Below are 5,464 nucleotides of genomic sequence, written 5' to 3'. Positions count from 1 at the left end.
TCGGTCCTGCTTTGACCAGGGGGTTGGACTAGATGACCTCCTGAGGTCCCTTCCAACCCTGATATTCTATGATTCATTCTTGTGTGCAGACTCTGAGGAGTCCTGATGAGGGACTGCGGTCTGTGCAAAGCGAGGTGCAGTTGGGGTAGATGCAGGATCTGAGGCGTATTAATGGTCTATTATGAATTTACTGCATTCCAGCACACTTTGATGTTTGACACGGACCCTGAATTTCTTTGGCCTCCTGCTCCCGCATCTTCTGAACCTGCTTCCTATCGTCACCACCAAATCGTCACCCGCATCTGCACCATTCAGTCATTAATTATTTATGACTAGGATGCCATTTTGTTAGGTGCTGTACAAACATAGAACAAAAAGACTGTCCTTGCCCCACAAGAGCTTACCATCTAGGACTGTGCCGCTCCTGGAGCCTGCATTCAGACCATCATCTCTGCCATCGAAATAATGGAGCGAGCTCTTGGCAGGCAGGCCACAGATCAGCATATGCTTAAATGCTTTGCTGAGTGGGGCTGGGTATAACAGGTACTAAAAGCATGAGCAATAAGCGGGCATGGGGCCGGGGGACGGGGCAAGAGCAAATCTTGCCAAACTGGATGGATAGTTTTAGACATAATTCCATCACTTGAAAGCCTGGAAGTCCATTCTTCTGTGCTCCATTTACTCTTCCTCCCATCCCCTCCTCCCACACCTCTTTGTTTCACCTGAACCCTAGAGTGAAATCCCTGCCTCAGTGAAGTCAGTGGCAAAACTCCCATTGCCTTCAATGGGGCTAGGATGTCACCCCTAGACAGTAAGCATTTTGAGGCAGGGGCTGCATTTTTGTTCTGCGTCAGTACAGTAGGCAGGAAGGGGTGCTGGTCCATGGCTGGGCATCCTAGTGCTGTGGCCCTAATAATGATAAATATAAATACTTATTGGTAAGGTGTCTATCGCTAGGGGCCCTTGGACCTTGATAAGGACCTTCTATTGCTACTGTAATACAAACAATTGCTAATAATACGAATGCAGTAACTCTCCTGTGAGTAGGAGCTATGTTCCCTTGTGCAATCCCTGCATGACTCCACAGAGCTGCGGCAAAAAAGCCGCAGCTGCTCTCTGTTTAGTTAGATGAATGAAACATTCGATTTAGCCTGTAATAAAAATCTCGCTCCCTAAATTAATTCAGATTGGCTTGGAGATGAATGCTGACATTCTGGCTGTAGTGTAATATAGAAATGTAGGGCTGGAAGGAACCTCGAGAGGTCATCTAGTCCAGCCCCCTGCACTGAAGCAAGACCAAGTAAACCCCTCTGCCACCTCTGACAGCTGTTTGTCCAACCTGTTCTTAAAAACCTCCAATGACGGGCATTCCACAACCTTCCCTGGAAGCCTGTTCCAGAGCGTTATGTGACAGGGTCAGGCCAGATGGCTACAGGAGAGTGATCTTGCATGTCATCCTTGTGCAGGGACCATACTAATCTTCTCTGTATCGTTCCAATTTTAGTATACGTGCTGCCGAAGCAAGCACAACTACAGGAGAGTGATAGAAGGCAGATATATTAGCCCCAAGTTAAGTAGGTCCCTTTTCCCTGGGTAAGATAACAGGGAAGGTTCCAGAACAATCAGGAACTTTCTGGAAACAATTAAGGCAGACAGGCTGATTAGAACACCTGCAGCCAATCAAGAAGCTGCTAGAATCAATTAAGGCAGGCTAATCAGGGCACCTGGGTTTAAAAAGGAGCTCACTTCAGTTTGTGGTGCGCGTACGAGGAGTTGGGAGCAAGAGGCACAAGGAGCTGAGAGTGAGAAGGTGTACTGCTGGAGGACTGAGGAGTACAAGCATTATCAGACACCAGGAGGAAAGTCCTGTGGTGAGGATACAGAAGGGGTTGGGAGGAGGCCATGGGGAAGTAGCCCAGGGAGTTGTAGTTGTCACGCAGCTGTTACAGGAGCCACTGTAGACAGCTGTGATCCACAGGGCCCTGGGCTGGAACCCGGAGTAGAGGGTGGGCCCAGGTTCCCCCCATCCCCCCCAACTCCCTACTTGATACCGGAGGAGTTGACCTGGACTGTGGGTTCCACCAGAGGGGAAGGTCTCTGGCCTGTTCCCCGATCCACTAGGTGGACCAGCAGAGACTGTGGGGATTGTTCTTCTTCCTTTCCCCACGCTGGCCAGTGATGAGGCTAACTGAGTGAACGGCAGATTTGAGCCACGAAAGTGGCCAAACTGAGGGCTGCCATGAACCTATGAGGCGAGAAAATCCACCAATAAGCACAGGACCCACCAAGGCAGAGGAGGAACTTTGTCACAGTAACTATCCGGAGAGTTAGAAAGTTTTTCCTAATATCCAACCTAAATCTCCCTTGCTGCAGGTGAAGCCCATTGCTTCTTGTCCTACCTCCAGTGGACACGGCGAACAATCGATAAGGGCTGTTCTAAAGAGGACAGGTAACATATTTGGAGACTGTTAGCAGGTCCCCTTCTCAGTTTTCTTTTCTCAAGGCTAGACGTGCCCAGTTCTTCTTCTTTCTTTAACCTTTCCTCATAGGTCAGGTCTTCCAAATATTTTCTCATTTGTTGTTGCTCTCCTCTGGACTCTCTCCGGTGTCTCCACATCTTCGTTAAAGTGTGGAGCCCGGAACTGGACACAGTTCTCCAGCAGAGGCCTCACCAGAGCCAAGTAGAGCGGAACAACGACCACCTGCATCTGACACACAGCCCTCCTGTTCAAACACCCCCAAGAACGGGTCGAGCTTTTGTTGGCAACCGCATCACGTTGTTGACTCTCGTTACATTTGTGGTCCGCTGTAACCCCCAGATCATAGAATATCAGGGTTGGAAGGGAGCTCAGGAGGTCATCTAGTCCAACCTCCTGCTCAAAGCAGGACCGATCCCCAATTAAATTTTTTTTCAACCAGTACAAACCCCAGGAACTTCATCATGAAGGCGGCACTTAAAAAAAAAAATGAAACCATGCTGACGTCCGGACATGCGGTTACGGGATCCAAAGAGCAGCAGTTCCGCCCTGTAGCGCGCTAGCCATATGATTTTCGGGTTTGTGATCCCAGATAAGGTTAAACTGTTGTTTTTTTTTTTAGATGCTTTATTTTTGCATGGCTCAAAGTCTGCAGCAGCCTTAAACCTTTATGCAAAAAGAAAAGGAGGACTTGTGGCACCTTAGAGACTAACCAATTTATTTGAGCATAAGCTTTTGTGAGCTCACGAAAGCTTATGCTCAAATAAATTGGTTAGTCTCTAAGGTGCCATAAGTCCTCCTGTTCTTTTTGCAAATACAGACTAACAGGGCTGCTCCTCTGAAACCTGCCATTAAACCTTTCTGTGATCCAGCCACGAGAGGGGGGCAGAGAGCCAGGCTGTATTTACACGGGGATAAAAGGCACAAATTCATTTTGGGGGGTGGGGGGAGGGAAGGGGCATGCAAGATGAGATATATGGGGGGGAAATAATTGCACCGCCAGAGACCGAGTTGGAGGGAGATATCAGGAGGCTGTAATGCTGACAGGGTTTTAGGGGGATACTTAGGGTGACCATATTTTCCCAAAGGGAAAATGGGACACCCCTAGGCTGGCCTGAGTCCCTTTTCCCACCCCCCGCCATGCAGGGCCCTCCCAAGCCTCCCACCAGGCTGGGCTGAGGTCCCCTCCCCTGGCACCTGCAACAGACCCCGTGCCGCTCCCACACACATGGGGCTACACGAGGCCGCCCAGCCTCCCACCCATGTAGGTCCAGTCTGAGGTCCCCCTCCCCACTGGCACCTGGGGCCAGCCCAAGCCCCCCCCACCCCCCCTTCCCCCTACAGATCCTTACCCCCGCATGCACAGGGCTGGTGGTCCGAGCCCCCCGCTCATGCTGGTTCATGTTGGGAACCAGCCTGACACAGAATCCCCAGGATCCTGAGCTACACCAAGTGCTCCTTGGTCACAGTCCAGGATCTGGGCCTTTAAGTTAAGCAAATTTGAGTGTCCGGGCCAGAGCCTCAGCTGGTGTAAATCAGTGTAGCTCCAGTGATGGCATCAGAGCAATGTTGATTTATCCCAGCTGAGGAGCTGGCCCTTGGAGAGCAGATGAAACCAGCCAAAAGTCTATTTCCAGAAACTGCAGAGGAGAAAGCTCTTGCATCCCCAGTGATGCCGAGTCACCACTAGGTGAGTGGAGGGAGCAGGGAAGGAAATAGAAAGAGAGACACAGGGTCTGTGAGATCGAGCTCATGAAGGGTTTTAAAAAATGCAAGGGAGTAAGTGTGACAGAGGCATAGTGAGGAACAGAGAGACTGGGGGCGGGCAGAGGAGGGACAGCCATACGGGAAGGGATGGGGGAGAAGAGACAGCAAACCATGATCATAAATGGAATGAATCTGCCAGGGGAGGGAAGCATTTAGACACAAATGCAGGGTGGCTCTGACAGCGACGGTGGGGCCAGGATCTGCAGCCACTCAGCTGCGCTGCACCTACCCGGTGAACAGAGGAGTGCATGGCTGAGAGCCCCTTTTTATGCGATAATTAGAAATGTCTTTCCATGGCTTCGAAAATATAAAGCACGTCACAAAAGCCCTTTTCATCCCTCCATTAGCTGAACTGATTGCCTAGAAGCCCTCGAGGGGAGAGACGCTGCGTGTAAGGGAGGCGGTGCGCTTGAAAGAGGCCTTGGTTTTGGTGTGGGGGGTGCGGTTTGTTTTTTGGTATCTCAAAGGGTACAGCTCAGATGCAAGACGTTGTTTCCTGGGGAAGTGTGGTCTCTGGAGGAAGCAGCTGGCACTGGGGTGGAAACAGAAGCAGATGAGAGGCTGACACTGGATAGTGAAAGGGCTCAAGGCTATAAAATTGCAGTGTAGCCCAAGACCGGCAAGTCCAAGTCAGCTGACTCAGGTCAGCCCCGGGTGTTTGATTGCAGTGTAGACATACCAAATGTGTCCTCCTCTCCCCATGGACTTCATTGGGTCAGTTGAGCTAGGCAATGGCTCTTTTGCTGAGAGCCTTTAGGACTGAGGAATAAACAGGACAGGCGGGGCAGTCCCATTACATAGTCCATCGTTAGTGGTGCAGACAGATTTGCAAGTGCTCAGCCCCAGCTGAAAGGGTTAGATTTTGAAAAGAGCTCAGCTCTCATTGTGACACCTCAGGGAAGATTCCCTCCCCGCCCCCAGCACTTTGCTGTCCGGACAATCTGACCCTGCTTGTGGGCTCAGAAGGCTGTTTTTAAAAACTCTGCCCTTACTGATTGGGAGTCCTGTTGTGAATGACTGAATGTTGCCATCTAGCAAGGGAAAAACCACCCCCACAACTACAAAATCAAGGCAAATGCAACCGACAACGGACTTTGATCATTTCTTTTGCGACCTCTAGCTAGGTTCTGATTATTTGTGATCATCCTTCATGCAGTAAGTACAAGGTAGGATAGATTTGAACAAAAAAGAAAAAAGTAGTGAAATCTTTGTAATATGAA

The 5,464-nt window shown here is 50.2% G+C and overlaps 1 non-coding gene across 1 annotated transcript; it reads right to left on the bottom strand.

Moving 5' to 3' along the window:
* Window positions 1-1,421: 1,421 nt before the first annotated feature.
* Window positions 1,422-1,528, bottom strand: LOC140901530 (U6 spliceosomal RNA). Its single transcript, XR_012155887.1, has one exon. It is a non-coding gene; the product is annotated as a U6 spliceosomal RNA (small nuclear RNA).
* Between the last annotated feature and the right edge of the window lie 3,936 nt (window positions 1,529-5,464).

This window comes from Lepidochelys kempii, chromosome 21 (assembly GCF_965140285.1).
Source record: "Lepidochelys kempii isolate rLepKem1 chromosome 21, rLepKem1.hap1, whole genome shotgun sequence".
Classification (NCBI taxonomy): domain Eukaryota; kingdom Metazoa; phylum Chordata; order Testudines; family Cheloniidae; genus Lepidochelys; species Lepidochelys kempii.
This window is presented reverse-complemented; position numbering and strand designations above follow the sequence as displayed.